The 25223-nt window shown below is 41.1% G+C and overlaps 1 protein-coding gene across 2 annotated transcripts in view; it reads left to right on the forward strand.

The window, feature by feature from the left end:
• The first annotated feature begins 500 nt into the window (after positions 1 to 500).
• The window catches only part of tab2 (TGF-beta activated kinase 1 (MAP3K7) binding protein 2), a 52987-nt gene continuing 28264 nt past the window's right edge, over positions 501 to 25223 (forward strand). For both annotated transcript variants that reach the window (XM_061091845.1, XM_061091846.1), the window contains exon 1: positions 501 to 831. The gene's annotated coding sequence lies outside the window, so the exon portion shown is untranslated. The remainder of the gene's footprint in view (positions 832 to 25223) is intronic.

Genomic DNA, 25223 nt, shown 5'->3' on the forward strand with positions numbered 1-25223 from the left:
TGTGTTTATTTCAGTTTTTTTTCTTTTCTTACTTCAATTGTATTGGATTCAACGCTGTTTATCCCTGAGACTCCAGACGAGTTGGGTGGACTCAAACACTTCACCACCCCTCCATCAGCACGGTGGGGAATAGATAATGAGTGAATTGTCATTTTACGGTTAACTATACCTTTAAACAATGCAATGAACACAGCAATCGTTCTGTAGCTGACCTCTGACCTCCAGCCTCCATGGTTAAAAGGTAAGATATGATAAGAACATATATTTTTCAGATTGTTGTCACTGTCTCCAAGGCCAACCAACCCCTCCTTCCTAATATCTCCGGTTTCTCTCACACACTCCTCACATCAGTGTCCTTCTCACAATCACCTCCATCCACAGCAGAACTCGGCTCACTCGCAACTTTCTCCTCCCTCCCACAGCACAACTTAGGGAAAGTGAAAAAAGAAAAAGTCACTCTCGCGATAATAGCGTGCTTATGCAGCCGCCATATTCTGTGACAGTATTTTGATTCGTATCTGCTGGAAGTGAGGAAAAAGAGAAAAGTGAAGGGCCGTCGAGGGGAGGGGGGGCTGAAAAAGAGGAGCTGTCAAAAAGGTATTCCCGAGTCTCTGTCAAGCGGCGGAGGGCTGAGGCGCCGTGTCCCTCCCCTGGCGCTATTTCGAGGACACTCAAGGCCCGGGGCCTCGGTGCAGTTGGCTCTTCGTCTGCCTGGTAGTAGCTGGAGCCCTCCCGGCTACTCCTCTCCCAGCTCCGCGGCCCTCTGGAGGTCCGGCGGCGGTCTCGGGTGTTGAAGGCGGCCCGGGGAGCGGCGGCGGCGGAGGAAGCAAAGTAAGTTGCATTAAGTTAGGCTTTGCGAGCTAGCGACGGAGGAGATACCCGCTTTAATAGCGCAACTAAGAAATGTTGGCGTGTTTAAGTGTTGTGCGATCAGCGCCGCTGTGTACGGCCCCACGCTGTTTGAGGGGAAAAAGTTCTCAGATGTGGAAAAAGTTTTTGTCTACAGCAGACAGCTAGCTTAGTTAGCTAACTTAGTTAGTGTTGGAGGCTGCTCTCAACTCGGCCGAGTTACAAATCAGTCTAAAGTTTAAAACACGTTCGTAAACTTCCACCCCGAGTCTGATTTAAGATGAGTATGTGGTAATAGATTTGTTGTCTCTTTTTATTTTAGTGTGACGCTGACTGACGCTACATGTTTTGTAGCCTATGTTGGGCTAATTTTTCCATTGAGCTCTTCGTTGAAACGTCGCAGGAGCAGCGGTGGATGGAAACGTTAAATCACAAAGTTGTAGCTCCACTAAAGCTCCAGCACAGACCGTGTTATTTCTACCAGGCGTCACAATAAAGCCACTTCAGACAGCCATTTATTCCTCTGCTAAAACACTGAAGCTATTTTGTGTAACATGGGAACTTTCTTATGAGTCGTATCCTAGCAGGCTAGGTGGTCTGGTACTCTGCTCTCCTTTTCATAGAGAATGCAAACAGGGCTTCCACCGTGAACATTGGCTTAGATTGTAATGTTGAACTAAATGGACACACTATTCACAACTGCGTGTGTGTAATGTGTGAGGTGTTGAGGGCTTCACTTCACCTGTTCACTCTGTCCCCCATGGATCCGATGATCTGTGATTGAAACTGATGAAGGAGACGCATCTGCCACCTCAGTTGTTTTCTCTGTATAGTTTATATGAGAGCTCTTTTTCCTGATGGAAACTGACCTAACATGTTAATGTCTTCTCTGTCCTGTTTCTTTGTGTCTGTGAAGCAAATATAAAAGTTCTGGGATGAGCCACAGGCTGCAACATTTGTCCTATTTTCTGCGATCTTGCTCGAGACACGGAAGTTGTTTCAACGCTTTGCTGGAATATAATCTAGTCCTATTTAAAAACCGTTTCCTGGTTTGCAGAAGATCTTTGTTTTCTTCCCTTTCTCTTTTTTTTAACGTGTGGGTTATTTTCATGCTCTATCAATCGTATCTAAACATGGTGATTGCAACACAAACTTGCTGATTGTGACACCATGTCAGATTATTTACGTGCAGAGTGTGGCAATAAAGCCATTACAAATCATTGTGTTTGGCCATTTGTGGTTGTCCACTTGGTATCAGGATGTGTTGATGGTGTGTTTCTCCATGTTGTATCACTGTGACTGGTCTTCATATTAACATCAGTCTCCAGTCAAATTATGAAGATTGTTGGTTGTTGCTCTGTCGGCTCAACCAGACATTTTGGCAGGTAATTGGCCTATGTTTATATGTTCATACACAGTATTTTATTCTTACAACAGCATTTAAGAAATAGAAGTGTTCTTGCGAAATCCCAAATAGAAATTACGAACTCGTAGCACTTCTTGACTGTGGTTTTTTATAATGCTGGCTTCTTGTTTTACTCTCTACCCTCACAATCATTTCTCTGTCGGCCTCTAAACACCTCCAATCTAAACTGTGTTTCATTGCTAGACTGTAGGGGTGTATATCATTCATTAGCAGCTTGTGCCTTTCTTGACTTGCAGTCAACATTGCACTTCCTGACCAATAAGCTGCCATGGCCAACTGTTTATAGGTGCAGACCCCTAACTGAAACCATGTGTGCCTGTAGCTGGGCAAATATGTTGCTAGGAAGCCTTGCTGATTTGCCACTCTTTGGAGACTCAGCAACGATTGCTTATAGTGTGTATGACAAGGATCTTGTTCTTATATAGAATGGCAGGATGCTAATTGCTTTGTTTGGATGTCATTAGCCATATGCCACTAAATCAACATGACTAATGCACAGATTACAGATCTAAACTTTGAGTGTGTTACCTAAGTTGCCTCAGTGTTTGTTGATAGAGGTGAAGAAGCAGGCTCAGTAGTTGTGTCCTTTCTAACAATAAATAAGCACGACCAACACTTGTCTTTGAGAGCTTTTACAAGAAGCAGAGTTTGTGGCATGTTGTCGTGAGGTCTGTGCCAACATTTAAACAGTCTATCCTGAAAAACCTGTTTCCTGATTTTTTTATTTGCAGTGTTGTGCACAACTTGTCATCACAGAACTAAGGGTGGGGGTGTGTAGTTTGTTTCTTACTCACAAGGGGAAGGATAATTGCTGTATACGAGTGTGTGTGGATGGAGCACAAATGCTTGTAGTTTGGATCAACAGTGCAGAGCCAGTTTAAACCAGGATATGATTGACGTACCTTTCTCCTTTTTTGGGTGTCAGAACATATTCTCTTTAAGAGGCTGAAACCTCTGAATGTATGCGAGTATAACTTGATATATGTTCTCTCAGGCAGCTCTGTGCTCAGTGACCTGTCCATAAAGGTTCGTATTCAGTGTGTGTTTTCTTCAAAGTAAGGGTGTCAAGTTTAACCCAATAATGCCAAATGAGAATCATCAAGGTGGGAGGGAAGGATCTATCATATAATGCCCATAGCTGTTCATTTCAGAAGAGGGCATGGTGTTTTTAACCCTCCCCCACTACAGTTTGTGGCTGTCAGGAAGAGAGGCTCTTACTGGAGCCCCCTCCCCCTGTTGAGTTCTCCTGACTTCTTCGCTTTGAATGGAGTCCTCCATTACACATACTGCTCATGGTCCTCTTCAGTTCAAGCTTTAAATTGTATGTACTGAGGTTCCCAACAGTCCACTACGCCTCAGCTGTTACCTTCTCAGTGCTTGGTCCCTTTGCAGTGTGTGTTTTGTGGGCTTTCCACGTTTGCAGGGGCTTCACAAATTATCCACATCTATGACACTTGCAGAAGTTTATTTTAAGTTTGTGTATCTGCAGAACTTTATAGTTGTAAAGACTATTTCTTAGTTTGATTAAATTAAGTTGTATTAAGTAATATTTTGCTACACCGAGACAGAAGAACTTGATGAACTTTGAAGCTGGCGGCTTTGACAAATTATCGTTTTATGATTATCCATTAACACATTGATGAAACACTGCATTAACATTCATTTGGAATTGTGTTTCTGGCCTCTTGATACATGCAAGCCAACTCCTGCAGTATCTGGGTATTTGTGCATGCTTGTCTTTCTTGACCACCTGGTCACTACTACCCTTTTTACACTCAAATTAGTAAATGTATGCATGTTTTTCAAACCCAGGTAGACCTGCTTAAAGAAGTTTGTCTTTCCCATTGTCTTAAGACTCATCATCATGATCATTACCTGTCATTTGGCGGACGCTTTTATCCAAAGCGACTTACAATTAGTCCATTCAACGTCTATGAGGAGCCATTTAAGGGTTGAGTATCTTGCCCAAGGACACTCCAGTATTCAGATGGTGAAGGCAGAGGATATAACCACCGACCTCCTGGTTGGAGGACAACTGCTTTACTCCTCATTTTTCCAGTTTTTTCACCAATACAACCGGTACCTACCCGGACCGAAATGCAACGGAGATTTCGGTGCCTGAGCCAATTGAAGACTGAGGTCTCCGCTCGTCCCGCCTCCTCACACTTCCGCTCTTCCTTCACGGGAAGCGGCGGCTCCCGCGGGCTCCCGCGGGCGCGGCTGCCAGTGGACAGACTCTTGTCCCCGTGCTGCCCGCGTCCCACGTGCGTCAGGGCTTCCGTGCAGGTGGTGGTGGGTGGGTGGGGGGGTCTCCTCTCGAGACCTCCCCCCGGCGCTGGCTGGCCCCCCCTGCCGGGCGCATTTCCTCCATGGCGGTGCGCCACCACCGGCTCCGGGTCGGCTTGGAAAGGCTTGGGGCGGGAGGAAAGAAGACCACGCCGAGAAATGTTTCATAAAAGCGACCGCATTTTGGGGGGGCGAAGGCGGGCCGAAGCCTGCCTGCGACAGCCCCAGCCGCGGAGACACGGGGGTCTCTGAGTGATGGAAAAGCGACCCTCAGTCTTCATTTGGCTCAGGCACCGAAGTCAGGGTCACGAGTCAGAATGTGTGTGTTTTGTATTTATTTTTATTTATTTAAGTATAGTGTAAACTTTTGTTAACAGTTCGTATGTTATTCATAATTTTAAGTTAAAAAGGGTTTTGTATTTATTTATATTTATAATCTACTTTAAACAGTTAATATATTTGGCAATAAAAAAAGCCTTTCTTAGTCAGCATCGTTTTGTGCACTTTTTTGAAAAAAGTATCGGTTCAGGCACCGTTTAGGCACCGGTATCGTTTTAAAAGTATCGGTTAGGAACCGGTATCGGATAAAAACCAAACGATACCCATCCCTACACGCAACACGTTCTTTATCAATAAAATATGAATAAACAGGTTCTATAGACACAGGCGGTCTTAACTTGACGTGGTTAAATTACTGCAGGTCAATTAAGCATTTCAGAAAGAAAGCTGCACCCAACATTACTAAAGGCCAAGCAAAGAGCCCGTTCTAAACATACCTGTTTTGCACTGCACTAGTTTTAAATATATACCAATTTTGTGTTAAGAGCTTCTCAGGATTTATCCTGAGAACTTAAATTTCACTTGCACATTGAAGGCTTCGCACATTTCCTGAAACTAATAGTCAGTTCACATATTCATCTGCACTGTTTGTGTTGACAAGACATCAGCCTGATATGTGCAGACAGCTGTTAGCTAGTATTAGCTACACAGCAGGGAGACACTGAATAAAGTAGAATCCACACACTGTTGAGTGACTTCCTTGGTGTCATATCTCGTAGCCAGGGATAATATGTCTTCAGCAAACACAGACCAATAGTCTTGGAGCTGTGTATATTATAGCCAACTTTCATCTGTTAAATTTCAACGTACAATAATCTATGCATGTTCTATTAACTTGATTTCCACAGAACAGACATTTTTCCCATTATTCAGCCGTAACTGAACCACTTGCATCAAGTAAACATTGCATGCACATATCATTTGGAGCAGATATGCATGTTTACTGAGAGAGCACAACTGGGATGAATGATTTGGGGGTTTCAAGAATCGTTAGTGGATTATTTGAATTTGAAGTATTAAGTCACAAAAAAGTCAAGCATCAATGTTTAATATTGTTTTATACTGAAATCAGTCTAGTGGAAAATGAGTAGTCATGACTAAGAGTGTAACTAAGGACTCCATGCTCATTTTATATTTACCAGACAATTGTAATACCCTCTGCTATGGACACAATATTTTACACTCATCCACAAGTGAGACATTTGTTTAGCATATGTGATGACAAGCCAAGTTTTAAATGTCAAAGTGACTAACTACATAGATGTTATAGCAATGCACAGGTTAGCTAATGCTGATAAGGAAATGAAGATACATGAAGATTAGGTAATGACTGAGAAAACTGTCAAGGGTTTAGATTATAAAGATATGGATTGACGTAAAAGATGGAGGTGATGCTCCCATTGCACCAAGCCACTGTATGTAATGCTCAACACTAGGGCTGCACGTTAATAGCGAAAATCTAGTGTCATCGCTTTTGCAACGTGCGCAATAGATGTATCGCAAAAATTGCAATAAATGGTGTTTCATGCCCCACTCATTCACAATCTGCATGTTAATATATTTGGCCAATTAGATCGAGCCCTGCTGCCCTGGATAATAAAATATATTAAAAACATTCAGATCATTGACGTGTTTTTCGTCAGCGAATCATTGTTGGAAGAAGAGAATAGAGAGAAAACAGAATTTTAAAACTGAGATTCGACGGAGCGATGCACACAGACTCTGTGTCTCTCTGTCTCTCTCTCTCTGCTGACGTCTCTGACTTGCTACAGTTGAAATGTTGATTTGTTTTTCGCCACAATATCAATACTGATCATCACATAATGATCGATACTTTTAAAGTTAAATCTTTCTTCAGAGCAGCGCATTCACCAGCTGTCCCGCTTGCCTTTTTCTTTCTCTCTCTCTCACACCCCCACACACATACTGACATACACACACAGTGTGATCGGACACATGTATAAACTCAGTCTGAGTAGAAACAACAGACTTTATGAACTTATTAAATGTATGTAGAGCTGGCGGCGCGCTCCGTTTGGTTTGACTCAGTTGGTGCAGCGCACAGCGCTACTCAACACATATTTACTGTTTTCCTGCCTCCTACTTGATTTGGAAAATAAAGAGTAGTGTCACAGACAGTTTCCTTTTAACTTTCTGGGCACATTAATGTGGGTATGAGTATCTTTTGCCTGAAAAGACTGTGCCTGTTAGTGCATTGAATTGCTAAATTATATGGGCTAATGGGACATCCGGTCGTCCGGAACACTTGACAGTTTACACCGCACATTCTAGAGCCTTCAGAAATACACCTGCCAAGGTTGAAGTTGATTGGAGAGGTTTTTGTGGAAATTTCTGGAAAAATTTACTCAAAGACAGATATTTCTGCATACATTGTTGTATTTTTTGGATGCGTTTACATTTAAACATGGTCCCTCCTCTAAGGAAATGACCGTTTGAACCATTGGAAGTTTGAAGTATTGGAAGCCTAACACTAAGGTGTTTGCATATGTTGATGGACTGTGGTGAAACATGGGCTCATAAGCTGCCTTCAGACATGCACTGAACTCCAGAGATTCTCCGTACTTTCTCCTTAGGAGTTACATGCGTGAACGCAAATGTTCGAGTAAAAGCCTTTGGATTATCTGCAGACTTTCTCCGCCTGGCCCCCTAGCATAAATTCAGCATAAGCAGAATCCCATGTCAGAAAATATCAGGAGTATCTCTGCTGGATTAACTGCATGAGAGTGGGGGGGTTGATGGCTTCGAAATGACAGATGCAAAAATAAAGCAATAAATCTTGCAATGCAGAAGCAGAGCCACACACAGAGCAGACATAGACAAAGATATCTAGAGAGTTTGTGTTGAAAAGAGCCGATGAAGTATCTGTGATCAATGCAGCAGAATTAATACTTTGCTTTAGGGCTGCCACTAACGACTATTTTTCTATCGATTAATCTGTAGACTATTTTGCCGATAAATCTAAACTATTAATTTTCCTCCAAAAAAATCAAATTGACCATTTCGTTTCCGAAGCGCCAAGGAAAGCCAGGCGCTTCCTATCCATCCCCCTGTTAAACCTTTGTTCGGTTCACATGGGCTGCGATGCGCCGCGCCGGTTCCCCGGTCTTGTTTCCGAACTGCGTTGCTATTTCCACAGCTTGAAGTAGGGCTGCTCGATTATGGAAAAAATCATAATCACGATTATTTTGGACAAAAACTAAATCACGATTATTCAAACGATTATTAATATGTGCCCTTATTTTTTTTAATGACTAACCGGAAGTACCAGTCACTTCCGGTTCCGGTAAACACCGATTATGGCTGCGTGTCTTATTCCTCCGTGAAACCATGCAGGATATCGGTGCCTTGTTATTCAAACCCTTAATGATGGCAACATTCTCCATAAAAACACTTTGTAACTGAGAACTTTGAAATTTCCTCTCATTATTAAATGTCCCCCCCCCCCCCACTACAAGCACACAGAGAGAGAGAGACAGAAAGAGGGGGGGGGGGCTATGAGGACCATCATCATTTACCCCCGAACCCCGACATTGAACGGGTTCCATACAACAACAAGCGGAGAATCGCGAGCTGACCCGCGCGGGTCCGGTGTGAACAGCCGGCGGCTGCGCGCTGTAGAGTGGACGCGGCGCGGCCGCTACACTGTGTGGTGCTGCTCGTCGGATTCGAAGAGTCGATCAGACGGGGCTGCCCTCCCTCTGCCGTTTTCCACTCGCGCTGTTTTTTAAATACCTCCGGTCCCCACACACACAACTCGCCTCCTTCACTTCACAGCTGCTTGAGAGCGAGTGCCAGTCAGCGGGGCCGCGCTGAATGCTTTAGGGGAGGGACTGAATTGCGTATGCGCGTCTCTTTAGAAAAAAATGCCAAATAATCGTTTCAACTCGATTATAGTAGTTTGGAGATCGTTTGACCCAATAATCGTAATCACGATTATATTTCGATTAATTGAGCAGCCCTAGCTTGAAGCTACACGGGGGCAGATAGCTTCCCCCCCAGCTTCCACACACATCAGCAGGGAACCGATACTAACTACTACCCAGTGTTTGCTTCTAACCTGAAGCAAACACTGGTGGTATTTGAGAAACAGTGTCATGATAGAGGAGTGGAATTACAGTCGTGACAGCGGGTTGTTGCGCTGTTACCACCGCAGTTAGCATGGTGGCTAGCCCGCCAGCGCCTTTATGAAATTTCGTTATAACCGTATGTGACCGTACACACATGCCGTCAGTGCTCTAACCAGCCACCGTCAGCTGGACAACTCTGCTGGCTTAACACACTTGTCACATTAATCGTAGAATCGTAGTTGTGTTTGGGTTTATTGTGACATAGGGGATGAAACAGGAAGTTTGAGTTCCGGAAATGATGTCGTTCTGAAATGCTGTTGTTAGCGGACCAATCACAGCCAAGGGCTATCCCTAGGCTCTCCGCCATGCTGACGTGTAGTTAGAAAAATCAGAGGTGCACGAAAATCTCTCCGAGGCGCTCGGAGAGGGCGTTCCACGACGGAGAGGGCGGTCCTATCTGTCCATGTCAGTCAAAACGGAGAAGCATATATAGGCTTTAAGTGCGTCAGTGCAAAGAACCTTCCAATGCGTTTTGCATGTGTGAAAAGCAAACTACTCCAAACATTATCCGCAGGTCATGTCTGAAAACGGCTGTAGTGTGTCAAAGATACAATTTTTGTGTTCTCTGCATCGCTGTAGCCAGATTTGTCAGACTCTTGTAGCTTACAATTTGTAGATCTACAGTTGTAAGTGAAGATCAAATGTTCCAATTAAATGTTATGAGTTATTGTAACATTGTGCACATCAGATGTATTTCTACTTTGATAGCCCTCTGTTGTCATACATTTGAATCCTTTGCATACTCTACAACCTCTCTCATAAGTGCATCAGTAAACAGGGGAGGAATGAAGAACCACATCCTACACAAGACTGAGTGTGCATAACCCTCCCCCATCTCTGTGCCCTTGACCTGGCCTCTGTGTTTCTTCTCTGATGCTTTTCTTTTCCTGTAAAGTCACTGCCCCAGCTTCTCTAAACTGACACATCCTCTGTCACAAGCAGAACAGACCACAAGCTACTTGGGTTGATTTAATACCTGAAGACTTTAAAGCTTTACTTTTTGCATGCATCCATTTTTTTTTATCAGGCACCCAGCTATATTGCTAGTTTGCCATTCAATAGTCTTTCATTATGCTGGCTCTGCACAATGACGACATTTTCCTACGGGGTAATACACTCACACAATACCAATGTAAATTATAAAATCATTAAAAGATGTGTCAACCCAAAGTCTTTCGTGCACTTACTTTGATCTATCTTTGAAAGGTGCTTTAACTTTTCACTTGGACTCCGAATTGACTGCCTTACCCTTCAGCTCTCCTCATGTTATTTGACCCCACTACTCTTTGATGTGTCGCTGCTTTGCTGCTTCACTGCTTCACTGAACAGACACGTTTAGGTTGTAATTGTATGTATTCAGCACAAATTGTTTTGTTACAAAAGGCTACATAGACCTGTCACAACCTGATTTTTCACAAACACATGAAATCCAAATCATGCATCATGTGGATTTCAATCTAATGCTTTTGCAACAGAATGACAGAGATAATTCACTCTATTCACTGGCAGATATTTTACAATGTTCGACTAAAAGCCATTATAATACTATTCTACATTTATGAATTGGAGGTTACATATTTTTGAATTCATTATTAATCTTTAAAACTTGATGGAAGCCTTTTGTTTGCAGTAACTGTTATTTTCAGTGATGAATGCAAGAAAACAGAAATGTTACCATGTCAGTTATGTGTATGAATTAATAATTACAAACTTAAATTGCTAACATCATTATTCATAAGCCTAAGTTTGGAGACAAGGCTACAATATAACCAAAGTTTAATGACTGGTGAATAGGTCCGCTAAATAAATCAACTCAAAATAGACATCCTGTGTAACGGCACTTGTAAATCAGACTGAAACGCAGTGGAATAATTAAAGAGGAGCATTTCATGCTAATTAAGTGTTTTTCAAGTTTCCTTTACTGAAGCCCAACTATGAAATAGGATAGTAGGGCAACTATCAATTAAAGGAGTATAGCGGAGCTCCTCTGCCGACTCCCTTTGGATGTACCATTTATACTAATTGGAACCAGAGTTGCCGGTGTGTTAAACAGGCATGTTTGGAAAGATAGCAGTGCAGCTCTTGAGGCACTCTGACTTTGTAAGTGGTATCTGTGTTGTTCTCGATTTTTCTCTATCTGATTTATTGGACAATAAAAGCTGGAGAACTGTAGGATTAGGTTGCTCTTACTTCTGAGTGACAAGAAAATGTGTTTGTCACAACAGCATCATATTGGCATACAACTAGCTGAGTCCACACAAAACTTGTTTAGTTCCTGCTGTCCCGTTTGCAGTGTGGTTTATTTTTGCATAAAGCAAGATGCAGGAACCATTGGCTTTTACGATTGAACATGACAAAACAGGGTTGGTTAGAAAATGGAATTAACAAGAATCAGATGTAATTGATAATTTATTTTCAGCATTTTTACATTTCTCATTTACAAATGATTGTTAAAAGTTAATGTTATCACCATCTTGGATAATCAATAAAAACTAAAGCTGCCAGCTGTCACATTCTTCCGCACAAGTTAATAGCTGTTTTGAATTTTCAAGCAGAAAACATATCTCAGATTTCAATTTGGCTTGATGCGACTTTTCCTAAAACCCACCTGCAGAGCAGACCAGTGCTTTTCAGCACTGACAAACATACCCATTCAGTTGCTCATTGACTTTCTCTTCCATCCACAAATCCACTGATCTGATGTGTTACTGCACTGCTGATATTTGAATGTACCCCCTGACGGAGAAAGATGGTTCAGTGGTTATCTTTGGCCTCTTTGCTCTTCACAGCAATGCAGACCATAGCCTCTGTAGCAGCTTGCGTGCGTCCGTGTGTGTGTGTGTGACACTAACACTTCTTCTCATCGTGCATTGCTCTGAGAAACACCTCAGTTTGTTTTTTCACATTTGGGGGGTGCAAAAACCAGCAGCATGTTAGTAAAAACATTGTTTCTATGAAAGATGCAATCACACCTCTTAGAATCGGTAATGTTTGAATTATAATTCGATTTGTGTTTGTTCAGTTTACTTTAAACTGGCTCCTTTTGATGGTGATACATAGACTTTGTTTTCACGCGCACAAGTGTCGCGGATATGAGGCTTATTCTGGTTGTGGTCATATTTGGGATATTGTAGTAACATGGAACATTAAGATATCTGGCTATTCATATCCCAGCATGATAAATACAAATAGTATGGTTACTTATAATGTGTGCTCTTTGCACCGTGGTTACAACAACACAGCATGCCGTAGGGCTTGGCGATATGGGAAAAAATGTTATCACGATATGTTTTTCCATATTGATCGATCTCGATTCTTAACACGATATGTAGTTTTTGATCAGTTTCCTGAAGCCGTCCCTCTCCACTGTGCTCAGGGGCATCATATCTGTAGCTAAACAATAAGTAATAGCGCTCGTTATATTTTTTCCCCGCTTCGATTGTTTTCATATGGGGCAATGGCTGCAAAACACGACTGGATGGACTGTTGTTTTGCTAACATAGCATCGCTAACGTTAGCGATGCTAACGGGAGACGTAGTGGTCTTGCCTGTCTCTTTGTTTGGTGTCGTGCAAACTTGAGCCCGCAGAGTCAAACTCTCTGTGTAATCACTGGGATGGTGCCGTCTCAGGTGATTGAAAAGGTTTGTGGTGTTTCCCGTCCTGGCTGGTACCGACCGCCGGCATATTTTGCAGACCGGCTTCGTCTGCTCCTCGTTCTTTTAGCCGTATCCAAACCACGTCCACACAACTGACGTCGCGTTACGCTTTTTTCCGACAATGTCTTCGGTTCCGGGTGATGTAGGGATGTCGCTCTCACATTCGGCATTATTTTCGCTGTCCCCGACTTCAATTTCACTCATTTTTTCAACTTCGTTCTCTCTTGTTCTCTCTCTCGCAACTGCAGCAGTTCTCACGATGGGAAGGGGGCGTGTCGTGTCCTGCCTGCAGACGGCAGCCGGCAGACTCCGACACTGTTGTTGCGCTTACTTTTGCCACGTAAGATCGAATACATGTCACGAGGAGATAATCGAAATCGATCAAAATTTTATCGCGATCACGAATCGGGATCGAAAAATCGCCCAGCCCTAGCATGCCGGCAATGTTGATTCCTGTATGGTGGCTATTGAAAATGAGTCTCATGGCGGGCTTAGCTTACTTACATGGCAACATCCAGTTGCATATTTGACTTATCCACCTTATCATTGTACAATACAAATTTTGCTTGAGTTTCAAAGAAATTCTCAGAGAAATAAAGCTGTAACCTGTGAAAGGAAACCTCTCACTTTGTGCATAGTTAAAAATATTAAGATAGGCCTGACAGAATAACACATTTGTTGGACCACATATTGTCCCAGAAATTATTGCAATAAATTATATTATTGTCATCCTTTTATACCACTGATATAATGATTGCAGCATAATCATACAAGTACAGAGCAAAGATAAACTCACTTTTAATCCTTATGAAATTCAGTCTAAATTTTTATTAGAATAAATAAAAATGTCTTAATGAATAGTACATTAATAAAAAGAAACCACACACAACCATTAAAATAAATAAAATGGACTCTGGCTCTGTAGCAAAAACTGCTCTTTGTGTTACAGAGCCAGATGATTTTAACATTTGGCACAGGATTAGGATTTGGTACTGAACTCTGAATTTCGAGGGTACCGGCCAGGTTCAGTGGTACTACCAGGCAAGATTCACGTTAATACAATTGTTGCTAAATTTCAGCAGCTGTGAGTGCATCTGGATAGAGAGAAAGAGAGAGTACACATTAGATAAAGAGCGAGAGAGCAAGACCATGTGAATCCCCCCTGGAACATGATCAAGCCAAGTTCATTTCAGATCAGTGCAAACAGTACAATGGCGAGTCAATGGCGCAGACACACAGGGAGCCATGCACGATGCCAGGGCACAGACCCAGTGACTGTCAGAGTGCACACTGCCCGGCTCAGCTCCACCAAGGCAGACACCCAGGAAGCTAAAACAGCCCCACGCTGTTTGCTTACAGAGTTCATTTGGGTTTTTCCATACATGTTTGGACCATACATTGTTTTACTGGATCTGTCAGTAGTGCTTTCTTGCGTGTAGGGCTACAACTAACGACTATTCTGATGGTCGATTAGTCACTGATTATTGAAACGATTAATCGACTAATCGGATTATGAATGACACAAATTCTCAATTGCTATTATTTTGCAAGCAGCTTTTAAATTTAGCTTGAGGTTGTTCGAGGCATGTGATGACTGAAAATAAAGACAATAAAGATCGATACTTTATTAAAAAAAATTTTAATAAACTTTGCTGCATATAAGGGTACTGTTGACACAAAAGCAAAGAAAAATCAAGTTTTTGTCCATTTAAAAGCAAGGACAGGCAGAGTGCTAATAAACATTTTTTTATTTTAATTCAAGTTTCCCTTTTTACTGTGAACCAAGAACAGGCCAAGTGCTGATTCTAAAAATAAATTAAAAATCAAATATCCATTTTTCGTGTTAACAAAAAGGACAGGGAAAATAACAATAATAAAAAATTCAACAAACGAAACTACAGTCTTCTTCAGACACAATAATTGTGATTTAAAAAAAGACGTTTGTCAGGCAATAGGATAACATTTCGCTTTTAAACTCGTTGAAAAAAAGTTTAAGCCATATTTTGTAATGGATTCAGGACTCCTGCGCACGTATATACGTGTATATATAACATCTTACAGAAGCGAGTCCGCATCGTCTCCGTTACGAAGTCACACGTGCCTCCTCCTTACATGCGCGTGTCATGCTTCCATGGAGAGCAAGTCCGCTGTACAGATATTGCAGGTAGTTTTTTTCGGGCTGTTAAGAGTGAAGTTCTCCCGAACTTTTTACTTTCTGGTGTGCGAGGCATCGGACGCTGCTATCGGTCCATGTTTTGTCGCTATTGCACATGCGCAACTTTCAGAGATAGGAATGGAGCGAGATGGCTCACTCCTCAGCTACTTATATCAGCACCTCCGGTAAAACAACGTTTAGTTCCGCTGTGCGGCACGAGAAACACGCGCTATGACGTCACCAACGATTCATGGACAAGTAAATTCGTCTGCGACTATTTTTGTCATCGATTATTGTCGACGACGTCGACTAATTGTTGCACCCCTACTTGCGTGTGTGCGCAGCGTTTCCTTAACCTTAGGTAACCATCGTATCGTTTGAGTTCCAGAATCGTTAATGCCTTAACATAGACACATAAGGAAAATGTTAAGTTGCATTACACTGATTTTTGGTTGGATGTGCAGACCACCACCCAAAAATGTTACACTGCTTACTTCAAAAAGCCAATAATGACGGTCTTACTTGTGTGTATGTAAAAAAAAGTCAGAGAAAAGATATGATTCCATTTACATCTGGCATTCTAATGTTTTTTGTATACAGATGATTTTAATTGGATTTCGGTATTTAATTAAGATCTCATCATTCTGTTCAGCTCTCCACACATCCTGATATCTGTAAAGCTATGTTGTATTTGTTTGCTATTTGAGGGAAAGAAGAAGCCAATTGTGCTATGAATCACCACATTTGCCTTATATACTGTTGTTTGACCAAAGTGAAAGCAACCAGTTGGTCTCGTTTCCACTACATCAACAAGTGTCTTGACTGCTGTTCATAGATGAGGACTAAGAGGAGTGTCCTTTTAAACCTGTACGTCCATCTGGTCATATTTTGTCCATTTCAGTCCAGTCTGAAAAAAAAAAACACATTTTAATGCAGGTGTAAATGGAGTGACAGTCATGCAACTGGCAATCACATTTTTTCTCTACTATACATAAACTGTATCTCTGAGTCTTTACTAGGTATGATAATTGATTTGGCCCAGATACTTTAGATTACATATAAGCTGTGTATAGTATAGTAGTTTAGGGTCTGCACAATATATCGCAAATCTATCGTCATCGTGATATCAACGTCCACGATAGACGTATTCCAAAAAAACTGGGATAAATGGTGTTCCATGTGCCACGCTTTTACGCTCTACATGTCAATACATTTGGCCAATAAGAACAAGCCCTACTGTCCTAGATAGTAAATTAAAGACATTCAGATTACTGACAGGTTTTTCCATCAATGAATCATTGTCGGAAGAAGAGAATCGAGACAAAACTGAGATTTGACGTCAAATCTCGCTTCGCCTCCTCCCCACTAAATTCATAAGTCTTATCTTGTGCTATTTGCAAATGCCATACAGAGGCTGATCTCTCCTTCATTATTTCTCCCACAGTCTGTTGATGGTCTTTCATATCTCTTAGGTTTTTTTGTACTCACTAAGGATTGGAAGAGGCTTTGATTGAGTGTCCTATCAGAAACAGCGTGGGCCTTAGGCTCTCATGCTCCCTTGCAGTTTCACTCTGAAAACATTTTGTCAGCGTGTGATGGACAACGGAGTACACCCAGAAGAAAAGCTTTTGTTTGTTGTGGTTCAGTGTAGCTTTGCCAAGGGCAACTGCCTCCTGTGTGGGAAATTCTTATATTAGTAGTGGTCTGTTAAATTAGTTTGTACATTTGTCCATGTTTAGCAGCATTTTAATGCTATCAGACACAACTACCTGAGCAGAGGAATTAAAAAAAATTGACTTGCCATAACATTTTATAGGGAATCTTTTTTTTTATTATTCACTGCAAATTGCATAGCAGAACTGCAAATACACATTAGTAAAGCTTGTGGAAGCCTCCCTCAGATCAGAATGTCCCTCTTCCCAACTCACCTGAGTCCATCCTCCCTCCCAAGCCCCAATCCTGTTTAGAGGTGTCACAACACATCCTTTCTGCTGTGGTACACTTTAGAGAAATTTGCGTCCTTGGGTTCTCGTGTGTATCTGTGTGTGTCGTTTGGAAGATTTCTTTGTAGTGTATCAGGCAGACTGGCGCTGGCACCATCCAAAGCACACCTGCTGGTGCCATTCTAGGCAGAATCCCGGCCACTGTGTTGTTCCTCTTAGCAGGCACCAGCCTGTGCACGTTTCACATGGGCCAACTGTGGGTGTGTGGTAGAAGAGAACCATGTTCGCATAAAATGTCTCATCCTGCATTACTATGTACTGAACAAATTGTAGTGCCCTAATAGTATAATGTCTAATAATAATGTTTTGTAATTAATAGGGTTCTTGACCAAATGTATTCCTGGGAAGCTGCTCAGACACTTTGCCTTAAAACATTCTCTATCATTTGCATTTTCAAGTCAATAACAAAGAAAGATTGATGACAAAGCTGACCAAATATATAGTCTCTCTAGCATTGTGTGACTCTACCCAGGAAATCTAGTTTGAAATCTATTTACTGATTCTAGAAATATCTGCCTGTCTGTATGTAGCTTAAATATCTAGAGAACCCTTTGGAGGGTTATCACACTTTGGATTTGTATTGTTTTTTTCAAAAGCTCTTTATTTAGTTTTTAAATGCAAACCTTATTTTACTTGGTCAAGAAAAGAGCTTTTTTTTTTTTTATTAGAATATACTCCAGTTCAGTGGGAACATTTAAAATAAACATTGTTTAGATCCTATTGAATTGTACTTACTTTATTTTATTTGTTAGTTTGCCAGTTTTTGACTTCATACAGACATTGATATAAGTACTAGGCTACAGACATTCTTAGATGTCGAGATGCTGATCTCTGTCAAGGCAACAGCATTAAGAGAATCATTTCCTCTTTAGTAGTTTGTCTTCAAAATATAAGCACAATGTTGTTCTGTTGATGCACTGTCTTACATCAAGCTGAATTACAGAGCTTTCATTCTACAGCAAAATGAGGTACAGACTTTCTCCGGAGATGCCTTTCACACATGAACACCGCCGCAAGAGATTATCTAGTCATGTACTTTCAAAATATCAAATAAAGTTGTTGTGCTGTGGTCAATCAATCATAACACGTATCTTTTAAATAGTTGGATAAATATTTTCTATTTAAGGGGGCACTCTCTGCTCTCACAGAGGCACTGACAGGTGACCTGTAGACTCTTAAGTGAGCTCTGATGTCATAGTGAAAGATCCTTCCTTACATTTAGGAGCTGATCTACGAAATCTTGTGGGATTTGAAAATGTCTCACAGCAGCACATTAATTTTTAACATAACATTTCTCCATAATTGATCAGATTTTTAAAAAAAAAAGCTTTAAAGAAAGTCTTTCAAAACAGAGGTAGTTGACAAGTGGTTGCTCACTGAACACACTCACAGAACACTCCCAGAGAGGGCAGGTGCTACACTGTGTTTTCCTGGCCCACTGAGGACAGTAAAAACTTAATAGGTGTTTTGACTTCCTCTGACCCACTGACGCATTGGGATTTGTCCCAGTGCTGCAGATGGCTAGTCTGACTATGACAGACGGGTCAATGAGAGAGAGAGAGAGAGAGAGAGAGAGAGAGAGAGAGAGAGAGAGAGAGAGAGAGAGAGAGAGAGAGAGAGAGAGAGAGAGAGAGAGAGAGAGAGAGAGAGAGAGAGAGAGAGAGAGAGAGAGAGAGAGAGAGAGAGAGAGAGAGAGAGAGAGAGAGAGAGAGAGAGAGAGAGAGAGAGAGAGAGAGAGAGAGAGAGAGAGAGAGAGAGAGAGAGAGAGAGAGAGAGAGAGAGAGAGAGAGAGAGAGAGAGAATGCTATTATATTTATTTGCATTATGAGTATGTTTGTATTGTTGTAGTGTGTTTGTATTATAAGAAGTGTGAAAGATTTTAAGATCATAATGAAACTGTAGTATTACAAATTGGACTGTGGGGAGCTGCCACATTTAGGCCCAATCCTATGTCACAACTTCTCCATAGCCCTTAGCACTTCCCCTCTGTTTTGCGTGTTCACATGTATGGGAAAGCTGACCCAAACTTCAAACCGAGGGCTACGAGAATTTCCCAGAACACCTTGAGAAACACCAGCAAGATCCTTTAATAAGTATTTCAAAATCACAGTTATTGTAATATCGATGTAATATGGTTATTTTTTTCACAACAACTTTAAAAGAAATCGCTATCATGTTAGATTTTTTGTGTGTGATAATCCCGTATTGTCACATCACATTAGGGCTGTGCTCAAAACATTGATTTGGCAATATATCGTGACGTCCTTCTTGCTGATGCACGCATCGATGCAGATGCTACTGTATCGATACGGCATCAAATGCTGGGACGGTAGTCTTGAAAACGAAACATCACCTATGGTGCAGGTGGTGGCGGTTATTGCACGTGAAATGCTTTGCCGCTCAACGTGACCTTGAGACGCCCACTGTTTCTTACTTACTCTCCACTGAGGTGTGGAAGAATGCCAAGGAGTTGTGGACCTTAACTGAAGCGGACCTGGCCTGTGCTGAAGATGTGGCTAAAGCCCTGAAGCCGCTAAAAGTTGCAACACTCGTAATGTCCGAAGAAAAGACCCCTACGCTGCCTGTTATAGCACCGCTGCATGCCCACCTGTGCAACTGCGCTCCTGTCCAAGCAACAGACTCTGCACTTACGATGGACATTAAAAACACCGTATCTTGGGATCTTGGGAAGAGATATGTGAGCGACAGATCCTTTCGCCGGATGTGGCTGAGGGGTAGAGCGGTCGTCCTCCAACCTGAAGGTCGGCAGTTCGATCCCCAGTCTTCCCCATCTACAAGCTGAACCCTGAATTGTCCCTCATGTAACAACAAAAGTGCTGCTAATAGAGGCACCATATGAAAGTGTGTGTGTGACTGGGTTAATGTAAAACTGTACTGTAAAGAGCTTTGAGTGGTCATCAAGACTATAAAAGCACTATATAAATACGAAACCATTAACCATTTCTGTGCATCGCCTTTTTTTTAAAATTCGGATCAGAAACATAATTATTTTATTTTACTTTTAAGATCTTTTAATGGCCAGAATTTTGAGTATTGCAATCCTTAAGACTTTGCCTTTGTTGTTATATGGAATAATTAAGAACAGCTGTTGTAGTAAATTATGTGCAGGACATTTTCATTATTCAAAAGCAACGTGTATCGTGACACGTATCGTATCTTGGTCTCTGTATCGTGATGCGTATCATATCGTAAGGTTGTAGGCAATAACCAGCCCTACGTCACATCCCCCCATCTTTGAAAATGCACATTGCAGATGATTTAACCAGCCAATAGCAGTGATGTTACTGAACTGCTCCTCTGATATCAAAGCATCCTGGCAGGGCTACCTACAGACCGCTGCTAGTAGCCTGAAGCAGTGTGCTTTTAAATTCATACATAAAATAATGCCGAGCATCCAAGATTTTAAATTTCAAATGTCATTGATCACCTGTGATAGCATAGAGGTTATTTGATGATAAGTCACTTAAGTACGAGCAAGAAACTGCAAGATCTCAATGATGTGACTACTATGACATCCCCTGCAAAACTTTTTGTCGAGTTTGTTTAGATCGACGGCAACTGATGACGTGTTGGGTTTTTGCAACGACTACTGATTATGTAACAGCTAGAATTCAAATTTATACCGGAACTGTTAAATACTGCACAGCAAATCTAGAGACAAATCATTTCTTATCCATTTAATAAATGCCAAAAGATAAATTGATCACAAATGGGTAACTTGGTTGGACAGCTGTGATGATACTGGACAATTTTGTATTACAAGTCAGTTACCCTGATGTAGGTGAGAAGGGTCTGATCACTGAGGGCAACAAGTATGACTTGAATGTTTCGACAGGGCAGGAATTAGACTGAAAGGTATCCCAGCAGCAGAGCTGTCATGTGACTTGGCTGCTATTTGTCTTTTGGTTGGCCTTAAGGTGGAGAATGATACTCCTAACAGCTGCTGGAAGCATTTCCGGCTGAGGGTTTCCTCCTCAGCCAAGCACACAGAGGTCCAGCAATACACTGAAGCAGGGATGCATTATTCACTGCTGTTCCACCACTAATACACACTATGTGCTCTAAACTTTAAAAGTTAGGAATGTGCTGATCATAGCCAGCCTTTGCACTAACTAAACAGAATAATGTCAAATAAAATCTCTCTACCTTTATACTTTATTGTTTAGATTTGTCATTGCCTTCTTTTAGCTTTAACCAAAACCTGGCACAGCTTACAGTGTGGTTAAAACGCCTTCAGAGAGGCCTCGTTTTCTTGTGTAGACCAGATAATGCCACAAGCAGTGGAGCAAACTGATGGAATGAGCTGACCAAAGACAGAAGTGTGGCTAATGCATGCTTCAAAGAGCATGATGACATACAGTAAGTGCATTTCCTAATGCAATAAAGGGTAAAGAGTTGGTTGGTGCATACTTGGCATGTCATCACTAAGCGGCAGAGTCTAAGCAGCTTCATTGTGTTCAATTGCTTTGCAATGAGTGTTGAGAGATGGTGTTACCACCCAGGCTCTAGCTACCTCAGCCTCAAGGTCAACAGTTAGAATCCTATGCCAGCTGAGTCTGGTGGCAGAATCGCCTGAGATGTGCTTTACTATTCCTCAGTTGCTGAAGAGGAAAAAAATTGTAAATGGAGAGGAAAACATAAGTGAAGATTGTACTTATTGAGTTTAGTGACCGATTGTTGCATCCTAAATTAATCTTTCTGATTTCTTTGTCTAAGTGAAAATACAAAAAAGTTCTGATTACACCTTTAGTGATTTCTTTGACTTGTATGTGATTTCAAAGTGGTATTTCACACATGAAAACTACCCTTAAGTGACAAAATTAAGCTATACTTGAAGGGATAGTTCAAAGAAAAATGAAAATTCTGTTATTATCTACTTTGCCGATGGAGGGGCGGGTGGTTGTTGGAGTCCACAAAACACTTTTGGAGTCTCAGTGGTGAAGAGTGTTGCAGCCAAATCCAATACACTTGAAGTACTGGTGATACATTTTTCAATCATAATAAAACACAACTTGCTCCCATACTGCTCGTGTGGTGTCGTCTTAGTGTCTAGAAGCCCCGCCATTCATATTCGACTTAAAACGGTGCCATTTACATTTTCAAAAGTCTGCAACCCTAAGGAGCAATGCTAGCGCATGTAGCGATGCTAACGCACACCCCGCACATGCCCTTGGGCGAGAGCTTGTGTGCAGTAGGTGTGTGTGCAAGGAGGATATCAGAGGACATTTAGGCTTAAAACATGTGTAAATGATGCCATATCGAGTCGAATATGAAGGTCTGGGCTTCCGTACACTTGGATGACACCACATAAGCAGTAATCACGTGACAAAAAATATCACTTTATTACCTTTGAAAAATGTATCACCTGTACTTCAATTGTATTGGATTTGGCTGCAACACTGTTTACCCCTGAGACTCCAAGTGCTTTGTGGACTCAAACACTTCACCCACTCCTACATTGGAATAATGGTGAGTAGATAATGAGGGAATTTACATTTTTAACTATCGCTTTAATAATTTTTTCTTCTTAATTGACAAATTAATCAGTTAATAATAATGTCTCATAACCTTTGTTTTATTTAATTTGCTTGGATATGATTACCAAGAAACAATCCAATACTTGTTTAATAGAAAATAGGTAAATGGTCTGTATTTATATAGCTTATTTCTAGTCTTGATCACCACTCTTGGAGAAGCTGTTGTATGGTTTGACCATTGGACAATGCCATTGTAGGGCACCAGGGTATTGGCGAGAAAGGAAATGGAATGCTGGTGAGTATTTTATAGATGAGTACAGGTAAATACAAATCGTCAAGTTTTAGGGAACATTAGGCGTTTTCTTTGGCTCTCTCTGATTGTGTGTTTGCAATAATAACAGCACTGTAAAAGAGAGGTGTGTGTGAGGGGGACTTCCCTTTTGAAGGTGGGGCTGTGGAATGGGATTGAAATGGAAGTTATGTATGGTATTTATGGCATTTTGTATGCTGCTTTGTTATCTCAGGGACTGGTGGAAGCCTGTTATGGTACAAACCAGGTTCTGTGGAGGACAGTGTGTGTCTGAAAGCAGGAATATAGAGAATCTATCAAAGATCACCACAGTCTGCGTCCTCCCAATCCTTAACTTGAGTATCCTTCCGTCTGTGTTGTGACTTGTTGTGGATGTGCTCTTCCACAGTGTAGTGTTGCTGGGATCAGGAACAGCAGAGCTTCTCTGCTAATCACTGAGTATCTCTATCTGTCCAGGGGATTCACTGCCTGCTCCATTTCTGTGTTCACCAACCACTTAAACTGTTTCACAACCTTTTTAAGACGCAAAACATCCTGCCTTCACATCCTGAAACAGTTGAAATGGGGGTTAGAACTTCAATTATAAATGCAAGTGAGCTAAAAATAATAATCTTGCTATATACTAGGGCTGTGTACTGGCAAGGACTTCTTGATATGATGCCTATCGCGATATGATATATTGTGATATTATTTTAAATATACACATTGTGATATGTAGCAATATTTTTTCACATAAAAATAAAAAATGTTTTCCTGTACCAACTTGGTAGGCTTATATGTACATCACATAATATTGATAAATCTTACATTCCTATATATTAAGAAAAATATTTACACCAAACAGTGAACACACTGAACTGAAATGCAATAAACATCATATAAGATAAAGTCCTTTTTGTGCCACCTAAATTAATAGTTTACTGCTGGGAGGATGGCCTTAATTAAACTTTAGTATTTTTGAAGTAGAAAGGTACAAACACATGACTGAAGAAAAGGATTGTGGTATTCCCTTTTGCCCAAAATAAATACTTCAACACCAAGAATGTACCAGACTCCCAGGCCTCACCTTTTAGATGCTTTTCCTGAGCTTCCGGTATGTTTACGTATGCTGCTTGTAGGAGTAACAAAAAGATACTCAACATCTGCTTGTTAAGCCAATGTTTTTGGTTGCAGTTCCCTCCAGCAAGGAGATTAGAAAGCTAAATTTACCGGACCGTGCCAGCTTACTTTTATCCTACTACCACTACTAAGAGTTGGTGTGAGCAGTGCATGTGCTAAGCTAGTCTTGAATGGGAATAAATGAAAAGTTTGCTTCTACTGCTGCAACACAGCAACTTCTGTTTCATTGGTGCATCCTCAATGTTAATAAATAAACTTTTTTTACACTTTCATGGTTGTTTTAATTTTCCGATATATATCAATATCTTTGCACAGTCTTACTATATACTCTAAGTTTATGAATTACAATACTTAATTGACCAAAACGGAATAACTGAAAGGTTTGTAGAAAATTAAGACCCTGTTTGTATTCATGAGCTTTTGTATTCACCTAACATCCTCTTTGCTTGTGACTCAGTAGCAAAATTACTACTTGACAGCTAGTAAATGGAAGCTTTGTACGAACAAGTGAGCGCAGGGCTAATCATTCCAGTGATGGACAGATTCCCACCAAAACCTCCAACAAAGTCAAAAACATACCCGCTACAACCTACATTTTACAGACTTTGTCATCGTCTTGGCTCAGTTGTTCTTGCTTTGAGACTTGGGTCAGGTCTTTAGAAAATTGCATACAAAATTTTTCAATAATCTATTCACTTCCCAAATTATCAGATTCAATCAAATTTTGAGATACAAATTATTTTCCTTAGTGATAGTTTGTTATCATTTGACTATTTTTGATTCCAATCTGGGGGAAACAATGGGTCAAATCAACATTTGGCTTTGAGTACACTATGTAGTAAAGTGGGATCCCATATACAAAGTAGTGTGTCAAAATAGTGTGTGTGCCTAACCAGGTCAAAGTCACAAAGTCCCCCAAAGAAGTCAAAAATTCTATCTCCCTTAGTTGTGATAAGAGACATGACATTTTGGTGTCAGTTCCATATTTTCTCATTGCAACAAGTTCATTAAGATCTATGGCAGTGCGGCTCCAAAGTGTGATAATTAAAGCTCTTACTAAACATTATATATTATATTTTCAGTTATAGGGAAAAATTTAAGAAGTATTGTGCATTTAAGTGTGAAACACCTGACTGGTGTATCACGGCTCACTTTCCCTGGCTCTACAAAAGGCAGGACTGGAGGTGCAGCAACACTGTCAATGTTCAATATCAGTGTCACTGCCATTGTGCATTTACTGCACTTTGACAGGGACAGCAACGACAAGTCAAAGTACTGGCAGACTTTGTGTCACTGTCCATCTTTCACACTGCTGCCAGGATGTTAATAATGCCTGCTCAGTGTTTTAATCTTAGTTTAGCTTAGCTTGAATCAAAACGCAGGTATGTTTATGTTGATGTGTGATGTACACATACATTAATAAAAAGCTCCCA

Source organism: Limanda limanda, chromosome 18, assembly GCF_963576545.1.
Source record: "Limanda limanda chromosome 18, fLimLim1.1, whole genome shotgun sequence".
Taxonomy (NCBI): domain Eukaryota; kingdom Metazoa; phylum Chordata; class Actinopteri; order Pleuronectiformes; family Pleuronectidae; genus Limanda; species Limanda limanda.